At 44.1% G+C, this 14,563-nt stretch overlaps 1 pseudogene; it reads left to right on the top strand.

The window, feature by feature from the left end:
• Positions 1-3,707: 3,707 nt before the first annotated feature.
• On the top strand, positions 3,708-6,528 carry LOC101151340 (solute carrier family 35 member C2-like; annotated as a pseudogene).
• Positions 6,529-14,563: the final 8,035 nt, after the last annotated feature.

Raw genomic sequence — 14,563 nt, 5'->3', positions numbered from 1 at the left:
TCCACCTCCTGGGCTCAAGTGATCCTCCCACCTCAGCCTCCTGAGTAGCTGGGTGCATGCTATCACACTCAGCTAATTTTTGTAATTTTTGTAGGGACTGTTATGCCATGTTACTCAAGCTGGTCCTAAATTCCTGTGCTCAAGTGAATCACCAGCCTCGGCCTCCCAAAGTGCTGAAATTACAGGCATGAGCCACCACACCCAACCAAAACATTTTTATTGATACACAATAATTGCACTTATTTATGGGATGGGTCCATGTGATATTTTGACACATGCATACAATGTGTAATGATCAAATCAGGGTATTTAGGTATTTGATACATGCATACAACATGTAATGATCAAATCAGAGTATTTAGGTATTTGATACATACATACAATGTGTAATGATCAAATCAGGGTATCTATCACCTCAAATATTTGTCATTTCTTTGTATTGGGAACACTTCAAATCTCTTCTAGCTATTTTGAAGTACAAAATAAATTACTGTTAACTGTATTAGGCTGTTCTTGCATTGCTATAAAGAAATACCTGAGACTAGGAAAAGAGGTTTAATTGGCTCATGGTTCTGCAGGAAGCATGGTGCTGACATCTGCTTGGCTTCCAGTGAAACCTCAGGGAGCTTTCAATCACGGCAGACGGTGAAGGGGGAACAAGCATGTCACATGGCAAAAGCAGGAGCAAGCAAGAGAGAGTTGGGAGAGAGTTGCCACATGCTTTTTTCTTTCTTTGGAGAAGGAGTCTCGCTCTGTCACCGAGGCTGGAGTGCAGTGGTGCAATTTGGGCTCACTGCAACCTCTGTCTCCCGGGTTCAAACAATTCTCCTGCCTCAGCCTCCCAAGTGGCTGAGACTACAGGCACATGCCACTATACCCGGCTAATTTTTTGTATTTTGGTAGAGACGGGGTTTCACCATGTTACCCAGGCTAGTCTCGAACTCCTGAGCTCAGGCAATCCACCCACCTCAGCCTCCCAAAGTGCTGGGATTACAGGCGTGAGCCACCACACCCAGCCAGCCACATGCTTTTAAACAAAGCATCTCATGTGAACTCAGAGCAAGAGCTCACGTATCATGAAGGGGATGGCCTAAGCCATTCATGAGGGATCTGCGCCCATGATCCAGTCACCTCCCACTGGCCCCACTTCCAGCATTGGGGATTACAATTCCACATGAGATTTGTGTGGGAACAAGTATCCACACTATATCATTAACTACAGTCACCGTGCTGTGCTATGGAACACTAGAACATATTCATTCTATCTAACTGCATTACAAGTTTTTAGCTACACAAATATTGCATCATGGCAGGTGATGTACTTTGCCTGCCTAACTGCCATCTCATCCCCACCTCCTCCACAAACCTTCTGTTTATTGATACAACTCCCATTTTATTTAGGGAACAATCTGACATTAGCTATTATGCTCCTCTTATCCACTTTCCCAGATCCCCTGCATCTAATAATGGCCACGTTACCCAACACTGGCCAACAAAATGAAGGGAAGAATTCTCCTAGGATGCTTCTGGGAAAGCTTTTATTTTCCTGCTGAAAGAGACTGTAATAAAAAAAAACACCGCCCTCCCCCCACTTTTTTTTTCTTAGAGACAGTATCTTGCTCCGTCACTCAGGCTGGAGTGCAGTAGCATGATCATAGCTCAGTGCAGCCTCAAACTCCCAGGTTCAAGTGATCCTCCTGCCTCAGCCTCCCAAGTAGCTGGGACCACAGGCATGTGCCACCATGTTGGGCTAATTTTTTATTTTTTTGTAGAGACAGGGTCCCACTATGCTGCCCAGAATGGTCTCAAATTCCTGGGCTCAAGTGATCCTCCCACCTCAGCCTGATTACAGGCATGGGCCACCACAGTCGGCCGGGTTTATATATATTTTTAAAAGAAAAGACCACCCATATGTTCTGAGGATCCTGGAAAACATTGGGATAGGTCCAGAAGTTAAAAACAAACAAAACAAAAATAAGCACCTATCAAAATATCACATTACTTTATCTTCTTAGTCCAATTTAAATACCATTTTTTTTTTAAGTTCTCAGATGTTCTATGGAATGGGGAAGCTCCTGACCAAAGTCTTCTGGCTTATGTTTTAAAAACTGTCACCAAAGAAAATGTTAGCTTTGCAAAGCCAACCACAAGCTGAAATGCAAGAAGAAATGAGAACTAAGAAATTTAGGGTGTTAAAAATAGAAATTATAACTAGCAATAGTATCACCCTGCTTCCTGGGCTTTTCGTTTTCATTTCTTTCACAAACATAATTATGAAAAATATTTGAGCTGTTAAAATTTTTTGAGATGATTGATTTTCTGAATTTAAATGTTGTTGTAACTCTTAATGGGTGTCCATTCCAAAGAAACTTGACAAAGTTTAAAATTTTCTACCTAGGTAATGATTTCTACATTTAATATGTCAAGCTGAGTTTTGTTTCTGTTAGGGCTGCAAATTTTTTTTTTTTTTCCTGAGACAGAGTCTCACTCTGTTGCCCAGGCTAGAGTGCAGTGGTGCGATCTCGGCTCACTGCAACCTCCGCCTCCCAGGCTCAAGCGATTCTCCTGACTCAGCCTCCCGAGTAGCTGGGATTACAGGCACTTACCACTACGGCCCAGCTAATTGTATTTTTAGTAGAGACAGGGTTTCACCATATTGGCCAGGCTGGTTTTGAACTCCTGACCTCAGGTGATCCACCCACCTCAGCCTCCCAAACTGCTAGGATTACAGGCGTGAGCCACTGTGCCTGGCCCAAAGCTATATATTTCTGTTTTCAGTGTTAAGTAGTAGTAGGTTTCTTTCTCACAAAGTTTGCCATGAAGTTTTCAGTATTTCAAGCTTGTTGTTTCACAAAGCAAATAAAATGGGGGAAGTTGGAGCAAGATGATGGAATAGGACTCTCCAATGACTGCCCCACCACCACCTCTGCCAAAGCATCAATTTGAACAACTATCCATGCATGAAAATACTGGCCGGGCGTAGTGGCTCACGCCTGTAATCCCAGCATTTTGGGAGGTCGAGGTGGGCGGATCACCTGAGGTCCGGAGTTCAAGACCAGCCTGGCCAACATGGTGAAACCCCGTCTCTACAAAAATTAACCAGGAATGGTCGTGGGCGCCTATAATTCCAGCTACTCAGGAGGCCGAGGCAGGAGAATTGCTTGAACCCGGGAGGCGGAGGTTGCAGTGACCCGAGATCACGCTACTGCACTCTAGCCTGGATGACAGAGCAAGATTCCATCTATGAAAGAAGGAAGGAAGGAAGGAAAAAAGGAAGGAAGGAAAATATGAATATAAGAAAGATATAGTCCCTACCTTTGAGGATCTTAGAGTCTACCAAAAGGGAGACGGGCACGTTAACAAATGAGCGCTAAAGTTATTTAGGTGCAAAATTAAAAATCTGGGCCGGCACCGTGGCTCACACCTGTAATCCTAGAACCTTGGGAGGTCGAGGCGGGAGGATTGCTTGAGCCCAGGAGTTCGAGACCAGCCTGGGCAACATAGCAAGATGTTAAAAATAAAAATTTAGCCAGGCATGGTGGTGCGTGCCTGTGGTCCCAGCTACTCGGGAGGCTGTGGAGGGAGGATCCCTTGAGCCCAGGAGGTCGAGACTGCAGTGAGCTGTGATGACGCCACTGCACTCCAGCCTGGGTGACAGAGCAAGGCCCAGTCTCAAAAAACAAAAACAAAAAACTGCATGTGGCTCTATGACTTCCAAAGAAATGAATGTTCAATTCTATCCAAAGCAGAGGGTAGGCTTCTTTGAGGAGGTAAATCCTGTTGTGTCTCTAAAGATGTTCAAAGATCAATGGTGGGTTAGTCTGTGGGACTCAGGGTGGGGGATTATATGCCAGTTGAACCAGCAGGAGCAATGATACAGGGTGTGGAGCAATGATACAGGGTGTGAAATAGCAAGGTACATTCCCCATTAAAAAAGCTCTGTGTGCCCATTCTCTATAGTTTTGAGGTGGGGAGAAGGCATTATAGTGAGATAACATATAGCAGGTAGTCATGTATCACAGCTAAGGACTTTGAACTTTATCTTAGAGGGACGCAGAAGCCATGGGCTGGCCATTTTTATTTATTTCCTAGCCTAAATCATCCTGATTCTGAGCAGCTGCTATGGTCTATGATTACTGCAATAGATTGTTTTCAAAATGGGTACCATCATTCCCCTCCCTATATCCCTGCCTTGGGTAGTTCTCTTCACTCTGACTCTTGAGCTTGGCCACGTGACTTGCTTTGGAAAATGGGGAAATAACAAACATGACACTTGGAAAGTGCTTGCACTGCAGTAATAAAGACACTATACACTATGATCCAGCAGTAGGACTCCTTTGTATTTGATGAGTTGAAAGCAGGTCCACAGCAAACCTGCACAGAAATAATAAGAGTACATAAAGAAATTGGGAGAAACTAACAAACAAATGAACTAAATGTAAGACATTGACTGGAAACTGTTTCACAGAAGTTCAAAGACTATACATGAAAATTTATTAACTTCATAGTTAATTAGTAAAAACCAATATAAAAACACAAGAGGATCCCATTTCACATACACTAGATAGACAAAAATAATTCATTAAAACATTAGATCGTTCCAATGTTGCCAATTATATGGAATAAATAGACACGTGCAAGAATGGTGGAAGGGTCAACTCATACACTGTATTAGAAATTACTGGTAATCTTGAAGTTTCCCAGAACCTACAACCCAGCAAATTTTCTCTAATGTAGAAAATTTGTTATGTATAGGCACTTGCAAACTTAAGTATGGTTCGAGCAACATTTTTCATAAGAGAAGAACATAAAATCAAAGAAAGCCAAATACTATAATAAATGGAATGGATGAGCAAATTGGGTTGTCCAAGACTCAGACACCAGCAGGCACAGTGGCTCACACCTATAATCCCAGCATTTTGAGAGGCTGAGGCAGGCAGATCACTTGAGGTCAGGAGTTCAAGACCAGCCTGTCCAACATGGCGAAACGCCGTCTGTACTAAAAATACAAAAACTAGCCAGGTGTTGTGGCAGGTGGCTGTAATCTCAGCTACTCGGGAGGCTGAGGCAGGAGAATCACTTGAATCCAGGGGAAGGAAGTTGCAGTGAGCCGAGATCATGCCACTGTGCTCTAGCCTAGACGACAGATCAAGACTCTGTCTCTACAAAAAAAAAAAAAAAAAAAGAAAAAAGTATATTTTCGTATATGTTACACTTTAAATATACCATGTTTAATGGCTGGGTAATAGTCCATCTGATCTGGCAAATGAACTATAATTCCTTCGCTGTTGTTGAAAAATTAGGTATATGATGTAATAAACCTTTAAAAGCTTTAAGAGTAGGCACCCTAGTCAGAGCAGACCTGGGGATCTGTGAGCCCTGCACCTAGTTAACCGCTGAAGGGGTTGGCTCAGGCTACCGGCCCCTTTGGTGAGAACTCTGCCTGGGGCTCCGCTGATGGTTCTGAATCATGGAGGTGAAGAGGACTTCTCTAGCCAGGTGACGTTCTTGTTGAAAGCCATAGTCTACCTCAATCGGCTCTTCCTGCAAACTGTCTTTAAGAGAGGTGCCTGCCCCCGCTGATCCAGGAGCTAGGGCGTAGCAGCTTCCATGGATAGGGAGGTGGGCCCTCTTGTGACCTTTGGGTGGAAGGCAATGTTGACTATGCTTCTTCACTGGCAGGCATCGCCTTCCACAATGAAGGGCGCTGGTTGAATGATCCAGCCACAAGACCCTCGTGGTGCTGAGCCGGAACTACTACCTCAGAAGAGTGGCTCCCACAGCACTGGCAACAGCACTTGACATAGGGTTGTCCAACTGGAGCTTCACAATAACCAAATCTTTAGCTGTCCTCTTCATCATCAATCTTCTCTCTGATCTCCAAGCTGAAGGAGCTGCAATGACACTGGTTCTTGTGATCCTCCTCATTGCCGGGGGTCTCTTCATGTTCACCTTCAAGTCCACACAGCCCAATGTGGAGGGCTTTGCCTTGGTGCTGGGGACCTTGCTCATTGGTGGCATTCACTGAACCCTCACCCGGACATTCCTGCAGAAGGCTGATCTTGGCTTCCAGGATTCCATCGACAGCATGTTCCACCTGCAGCCACTCACGTTTCTGGGGCTTTTCCCTCTCTTTGCTGTATGTGAAAGTCGCCATTTGTCCATGTCTGGGGAAATATTTCATTTCCAGGATACAGGGCTGCTCCTAGGGTACTTGGGAGCCTCTTCCTTGGTGGGCGTCTCACCTTTGGTTTGGACTTCTCTGAATTCATCCTGGTCTCCAGACCCTCCAGCCTCACTCTCTCCATTGCTGGCGTTTGGAAGGAAGTCTGCACTTTGCTGTTGGCAGCTCATCTGCTGGGTGATCAGATCAGCCACCTGAACTGGCTGGGCTTCCTTCTCTGCCTCTCAGGAATATCCTCAAAGCCCTGCACTCCAGAGGTGATGACAGCTCTGAACCTTGAAGGGGCTGGGCTCCAGTTCCCACCTGGAGCCACTGCCCTGAAGCGGCCAGCAGGAGGAAGATGACAATGGGGAGGAGGAGTACTTTATGGCCCAGAGGCTGCAGTGACCAGCCAAGGGGAGCAGCTCGAAAGCAGGCCACTCCCCACTAACACTTGGCAGTAGCTCAGGGGACCTGGGTGGCTGGCTCTTCATGGCAGCTGGGAGCAGTGGGCCGGGAGTCACCCGGGCATGACCATGTGGTGTGGCCAGGTCAGGGACTTGTGGCTCCTGCCCCTCCCTTTGGAGCATGGTCAAACAGAGAGGGTGAGCACCAGGCCAGCTTGGGACCTGGCCAGAGCTGGGCCCAAGCTATGCTAGAATCACAGCAGGAGATGGGAGTGGGCTGGTTCTCCTCAACTATTTCCCAGACTCTGACAGCCAAGTCTCATTTCTGAGGCTTAGCAGCTATCTAAGGGGACTGGGTTTGGGCTGCAGAGCAACTGGGAAGGGGATCTGGAGAGGCTGGGGCCCTCATCACCTGGGCAGCATCTTTTCTCAGACAGCAAATTTATTTATACTTTGGAAATACATGGTTCACGGTCCAGAGAAACGGAACAAAAAATCCCTCGTAAGCATAAAGGTTTCTTCAACTTTAGGATTATTCCATATAACATTTTCATGAAGCAGAGAAATTGGATCAAAAGGTGTGAATATCATTGAGGACCAATACACATCACCAACTCACATGAAGGATTTCATACCAGTTTACACACCCATCAACATTGTCTGAGTGGTCATTTCACCAAAGCCTCAAAGGCCCCATGGGTTTCTGTAGTTGTTCATTTTGTTTTGTTTTCTATCTTTTTTAATTTGGGTGAGAAATTAATTCTGGTTTTCATTTTAATTATTTCTTCAATAATTAATAAGGTGGAAGTGTTAGAAAGTCACATTTTCCAGTGCCTATCAGAGCACTAGGCTAGTTGATTTAAGTTGTGTTAAAATAACTTTCTTCATATCCACACAATAGCTGCTTCCAAATTTCCATATAGTGTCTAGAAATAGCTATCTGTTTGAATCTGTATTTGCACAGCAATTTCAAAATATTGAGAAGATGTCAGTTGTCTATAACCAAGAATAAGCCTACCCAGTGAAGATCATTCGGGGGAGACCTAAACTCCCAAGCTACCCATTGGTATTGCCAGGAAATCCACACCACAATATTGCTGCAATTTATACATGAGTACCCTAAGCCTTGGAGGTTTTAAGAAACTTGCCTGGCTGGGCATGGTGGCTCACGATTGTAATCCCAGCACTTTGGGAGGCAGAAGTGGGAGGATCACTTGAGTCCAAGGGTTCAAGACCAACCTGGGCAACATGATGAAACTCCGTCTCTACAAAAAATACATAAATGAGCCAGATGTGGCGCATGCAACTGTAGTCCCAGCTACTAACTGGGGAGGCTGAGGCAGGACCGTCCCCTGAGCCTAGGAGGTCAAGGCTGCAGTGAGCCATGATCACACCAGTGCACTCCAGCCTGGGCAACAGAATGAGGAAGAAGAAAAAAAGAAAAAAGAAACTTTCTCAAGAGTCCTGTAGATATATAAACCTCAGAGAATGTAAATAGATGATCAGGGCAGAGTGGATGGGGGTCCTCAGTTCATAGAACAAAAATCAAATTAAGTAGCAAGAATGACATAACATCGTTACAAGATCTTTCTGGTACATCTCAAATACAATCACTTCTTATATCTCTACTGCTACTACCCCATCCAAAGCACATCCTCTCTGTCTCTGCTGGATTACCACAGTAGTCTGCAAACTAATTTCCAAGTCCATCCATAATCCTCTACAGCTTACCTTCTACATGTCTCCTAAAGATGTTAGCAATCTTCTTTTTTTTTTTTTGAGACGGAGTCTCGCTCTGGCCTAGGCTGGAGTGCGGTGGTGCAATCTCGGCTCACTGCAACCTCTGCCTCCTGGGCCCAAGCGATTCTTCCGCCTCAGCCTTCTGAGTAGCTAGGACTACAGGTTCATGCCACCACGCCTGGCTCATTTTTTTTTTTTTTTTTTTTTTTTTGTATTTTTGGTAGAGACGGGGTTTCACCATGTTGGCCAGCCAGGCTGGTCTCGAATTCCTGACTTCAGGTGATCCACCCACCTTGGCCTCCCAAAGTGCTGAGATTACAGGCATAAACCACCGTGCCTGGCTGCAATCTTCTTTTTCCTTTTATTCATTTGGCAGTGAAGGGAACTTGCATAGGTGACTCTGGTCACACTGGTGACTCTGGTCATCTTCCTCTGACATCTTGTAGGTCCTCCCCACCCCCAGTGGAAAAAAAGAACCATAAGTACATGAGCCCAAGCTGACGCATTCCCCACCTGTAGGACTTGGGCTTTGCCCATGCCTGGGTAGAAAGAGCAGCCAGACCATCATCTCGGCCACCCGAAACAGTCTCCCTCATTCTCCCCGCTCAATTTCCAGCCTGCCAGATGGAGGGGTGTCTTGAGTACCTGCTATGGGACAGACACCATGTCAGATAATAGGTACAAGACAGTGAACAAGACACAAATGATTCTAGAATTTTGGCACTTATGTTCTAGCAAGGAATACTGACAAAAGTAAATAAACAAAGAAAATTCACGCAGTGTGATAAGCACTAGGAAGAAAGTGCGGTATGAAATTAGCCTAGAAAGTAATAGGGAGGGCAGTCAATTGACTTATATTGGGTGGTTGACAAAGGTCTCCCTGGGAAAATGACATTTAAGCTGAGACTCAAAGGAAGAGAAGGAGGAGTAGGGTTGGGGTTGTGGAGAGGCTGAAAGAGAACAGTAAGTTCAAAGACCCTAAGGTGGAATAAAAATGGGCAAGCTCAGTGATCTGAAAGATCAGAATGTTCTTGGTGCACAGTGAGCAAAGGGAAGTTTGATATGAAACGTCCCTGAGATGTAAGCAGGAGTCCAATCACATAAGGCCTTAGAGACTATGATGAGGAGTTTGGACTTCATTCAAGGTACAATGGAAAGGCATAAGAAGAGTTAATGAAAGGAAGAAAATTAATCAACTATCCCTTGATGTTTTATGAGAAATGGATTGGAATGTTCATGAGTGGTGTTGGGAAGACCAGGTGGGAGCCTGTGGCTCTGATCAGGTGAAAGTTAATGGTGGCTGGGACTGGGCTGGTGGCCATGAAGATGGAAAGAATTGGAGGGCTCTCGAGATACATTTTAGAGGTAGAATCAAAAGAAATTGCTGAAAAGGAAAATCCACATTCACCAAATACTAATAGATTCGTTTGTGTCTTTAGCAATTAAAAAATCACTAAACACCCCTAGATCAAAATGGCAAAAAAAAAAAGAAAGAAAGAAAGAAATGTAAAGACTATTCTAGAAAGAAATGTTGGCCGGGCGCAGTGGCTCACGCCTGTAATCCCAGCACTTTGGGAAGCTGAGGCGGGCAGATCACAAGGTCAGGAGTTCGAGACCAGCGTGGCCAGCATAGTGAAACCCAGTCTCTACTGAAAATACAAAAAAATTAGCGGGCATGGTGGCGGGAGCCTGTAATCCCAGCTACTTGGCAGGCTGAGGCAAGGAGAATCGCTTGAACCTGGGAGGTGGAGGTTGCAGTGAGCTGAGATCACGTCACTGCACTCCAGCCCGGGCGACAGTGCGATTCTGTCTGAAAAAAAAAAAAAAAAAAGAAGAAAAAGAAAGAAAAGCTATACTGCCATTTGTGATTTAAATTTTAAGAAATCATTCTGAAGGACTTCGATGAAACAGGCACTTATAATTGGATGGCTGATGACTCACAACATGCATAATCATTAAAAAATAAACTTTTTGGCTGGGCGTGGTGGCTCACGCCTGTAATCCCAGCACTTGGGAGGCTGAGCCGGGTGGATGGCCTGAGGTCAGGAGTTCGAGACCAGCCTGGCCAACATGGAGAAACCCAGTCTCTACTAAAAAAATACAAAAATTAGCCGGGTGTGGTGGCGGGCGCCTGTAATCCCAGCTACTCGGGAGGCTGAGGCAGGAGAATCGCTTGAACTCGGGAGATGGAGGTTGCCGTGAGTGGAGATCGCACCATTGCACTCCTGCTTGGGTGACAAGAGTGAGACTTCGTCTCAAAAAAATAATAAAATAAATATAAATATAAATAAATAAATAAACTTTTTTTAAAATTGAGGATGACTCCAAGGTTTCTGGTTGAATAATGAGTTGGTTGGCATTGCCCTTTACTGAGATAAGGACAACTGGGCAGGGAAATAAGGTAAAGGTTGTGCACAGAGATTAAGAGTTCAACTCTAGACATGTTAAGTTTGAGATGGGCTTAGTCTTCTTGACTCTGGATAAGGTAAACACACGATGGTTCTTTATAAAAATAAATGTGACAACAACAAATTAAGCACTAATAACAGTGGAGAACAATCTGTAAAAGACCTTCCAAGAGTAAAAGCACCCAAAACTGCTGTGTTTCTCAGAGAATGTATTTGAAACTTGCAAATAATAACACTATGAGATAGGTACAGGATTATTGCTCTCTTATTGTAGATGAGTAAACAGAGTGGAAAATTTAAAAGCTCATCCAAAAAATACACATCTAATAAGGGGAGAAATTGGGATTATATAAATTGTAACAATCTATGGTACATGTAGGAAAAGATTATTTTTCGAAGACCTTGTGCCCGATAGTACGTTATCGTCTCCCAGTTCCAAACTGGTCCTTGCCAGGGCTGGGACTCCGCAAACATTTCTGCTTTGTCAGCTGCTCTCTGCTAGGCTCTGCCAGTAGGGGGAGCTAGATAGAGACTGTAAATCGGGAAAAGGGAAAATAGTCTTGCTCCTCCCCATCTGCTTTCTACATCTTGACTACAGCAGTTCCTTGCAGCAGGGGATGGCGCCCTCTCCCCTGAGGTCTGGGTCCCAGTCCCTTCCTCGACGTTTCTAAGTTTTAGTAATTCCAACCTCTTCCTTTGTTCACTCAGCCTTCCTTTGCTCACCTTAGAGTTCTCTTTTGAGTCTTTCCTAGGTCAAGATCCTTTATATTAATTTCTGTTTAAGTGACTGATGTGGTTTCTGTCTCCTGACTGACCCATGGCAGATACAGGCCTAAAAAATGAAAATTCCCAGCCAGTGTCACTTATGAATATAGACGCTAAATCCTAAATGTAATTTTAGTAAACTCAGCAGCAAAACAGTTAAGGCTCATGACACGGATCATCCTGGTGAAGCAGGTCTAATTTAATATGTTAAATTAATGAAATTTAACATATTATTAGGCAAGACACAATCAGAAACAGGGGAGACAATTATGACCAAAATCAAAGTCCTGTCCTTCACGGAGCTTCAGTGAAGCCAGATATTTCTTGAATAGTCACGCAAACACATGCTCTGTGAGAGCTTTTTATTTATTTATTTATTTATTTATTTATTTATTTATTTATTTATTTAATATATATACATATATATATTTTTTTGAGGTAGAGTCTCCCTTTGTCACCCAGGCTCGAGTGCAGTGGCACAATCTCGGCTCACTGCAACCACCGCCTCCTGGGTTCAAGCGATTCTCCTGCCTCAGCCTCCCGAGGAGCTGGGATTACAGACACCAGCCACCACGCCTGGCTAATTTTTGTATTTTTAGTAGAGACGGGGTTTTGCCATGTTAGCCAGACTGGTCTTGAACTCCTGACCTCAGGTGATCTGCCCGCCTTGGCCTCCCAAGTGCTGGGATTACAGGCATGAGCCACCAGGCCCGGCAATTTTATATATATATATTTTTAGACAGCGTCTTGCTCTATCAGCCAGGCTAGAGTAAAGTAATGTGATCATGGCTCTACTGCAGCCTCCAACTCCCGGGCTCAAGTGATCCTCCCACCTCAGCCTCCCAAGCACCTAGGACTACAGGCACATGCCACCACACCCAGCTAATCCATGAGAGCTTTTAATAGGGTATGTGACATGGTCAGGAAGGTCAAAGGTCAGAGAAGGCTTCCCTGAAGAAGTGACACTTGGACAGATATTTGAAGGACACATAAATAGCTATTCAGGCAAAGAGACAAGGGAAGAGCATGTGCAAAAGTCATGTACTACGCTGGGCACAGTGGCTCACGCCTGTAATCCCAGCACTTTGGGAGCCCGAGGTGGGCAGATCGCTTGAAGTCAGGAGTTTGAGACCAGCCTGGCCAACAGAGTGAAACCTCATATCTACTAAAGATACAAAAAGTAGCTGGGTGTGGTGACATGCACCTGTAGTCCCAGCTACTCAGGAGGCTGAGGCAGGAAGATCACTTGAGTCTGGGAGGCAGAGGTTGCAGTGAGCCGAGATCTCACCACTGCACTCCAGCCTGGGTGACAGATCGAGACTCTGTCTCAAAAAAAAAAAAAAAGAAAGAAAGAAATCTCCACTGCAGTGTGCTCATCCGGGGTGTTTTTAAATATCTCACACTGCACAGCAGACTAATTATGTCAAAATTTGGGGGGAAGACCCAAGCATCAGCAGTTTTTAAAATTCCTCAGGTGATTCCAATGTGTAGCCAAGGTTGACAATTGACAGACTATCATTGTATTCCAAGTCCTATTCTAAATTCTAGTGGTGTTAAAATAAATAAATAAATAAATAAATAAAGCATGCAATGTGTGCCTCAGCTGGGCGTGGTGGTTCACCACTCTAATCCCAGCACTTTTGGAGGCCAAGGCACGAAGATCACTTGAGCCCAGGAGTTCGAGACCAACCTGGACAACATAGTGAGACTGCCATCTCTAGTTTTAAAAGTAAATATTCCTTTTGGTAGGAGATAGCTAAAATAAATAAATAAATACATAACATATTTTTAAAAAGAAAAAACTGTATGCCTGTATACGGAGTTACTTCACTTATTAATAACATGCTATTTTTACATAAAGCAATTTTTCCTTGAGCATTCTGGTCTTCTCAAACAATTAAAGATAAGCAGGTTGGTCAGACATTTAAACTTACAACTGTTTGAACCTTATTAATTGCCCACTTCAACAGAGCTAGTGGACTTAAGATGCAAATGAAAACTGCAAGTTCAAAGCTATCAAAAAATTAATGATTGAACCGCTCTGTTGTTGCAGAGAGATGATTATTTGATAACACTCATGGTTATTTCAGAACCAAAGGAGATGCCTGTTATAAAGAAAGATTCTAATCTCCAGTCCCTTCATCTAGAATTTTAAAATTGTAATCACTTTCTGGAAAAAGTTTTTATTGTGAAATAATTTCAAACTTGCAGAAAAGTTGCAAGAATAGTGCAAAGAATTTCCATATACCCCCTTCACCCAAACTTATCAATTGTTAACATTTTACCATCTCTAGATAGATAGATAGACAGATGATAGATGAATGTAGATAGCTATAAATAGTTTTGATTTATAAGAGAGTAAGTTTATCATGTCCATTTACCCCCTAAATACTTCAGGGTGTACGTCCCAAAAACAAGAACATTCTCTTACATAATCACAGTTCAATCACAAGAATTTGGAAATTTAAAGGTGCTATAACACTATTATCCAATCTACAGCTCATATTCAAAATTTTTAATTGTATCAATAATGTCCTTTCCAGCACTTTCTCCCAGTCCAGGATCTAATCCACAAGTACACATGGCATATATCATGTCATGGCTCTTCGATCTCCTTTCATCTGAAATGGTTCTGTTAATATGTTGCAGAAAATCCTTCAGTCTGGGTTTGTGTGATGTTTTCTCAAGAGTAGATTGAGCTACACTTTTTTTTTTTGAGACAGAGTCTCGCTCTGTCACTTAGGCTGGAGTGCAGTGGCACGATCTCGGCTCACTGCAACCTCCACCTCCCAGGTTCAAGCGATTCTCCTGCCTCAGCCTCCTGAGTAACTGGGATTACAGGCACCCACCACCATGCCCGGCTAATGTTTGTATTTTTAGTAGAGACGGGGTTTCGCCATGTTGGCCAGGCTGGCACAGTTTTTTTTTTAGGCAGAGTCTTGCCTCCCTCTGTCGCCCAGGCTGGAGTGCAGTGGCACAACAATGGCTGAGTACAACCTCTGCCTCCTGGGCTCAAGTGATTCCCATGCCTCAGCCTCTCCAGCAGCTGGGATTACAGGCACCCACACCCATGCCTGGCT

This window comes from Gorilla gorilla, chromosome X (genome assembly GCF_029281585.2).
Source record: "Gorilla gorilla gorilla isolate KB3781 chromosome X, NHGRI_mGorGor1-v2.1_pri, whole genome shotgun sequence".
NCBI classification, from domain to species: domain Eukaryota; kingdom Metazoa; phylum Chordata; class Mammalia; order Primates; family Hominidae; genus Gorilla; species Gorilla gorilla.
The sequence above is the reverse complement of the archived record's forward strand: the minus strand, read 5'-3'. Positions and strand labels throughout refer to the sequence as shown.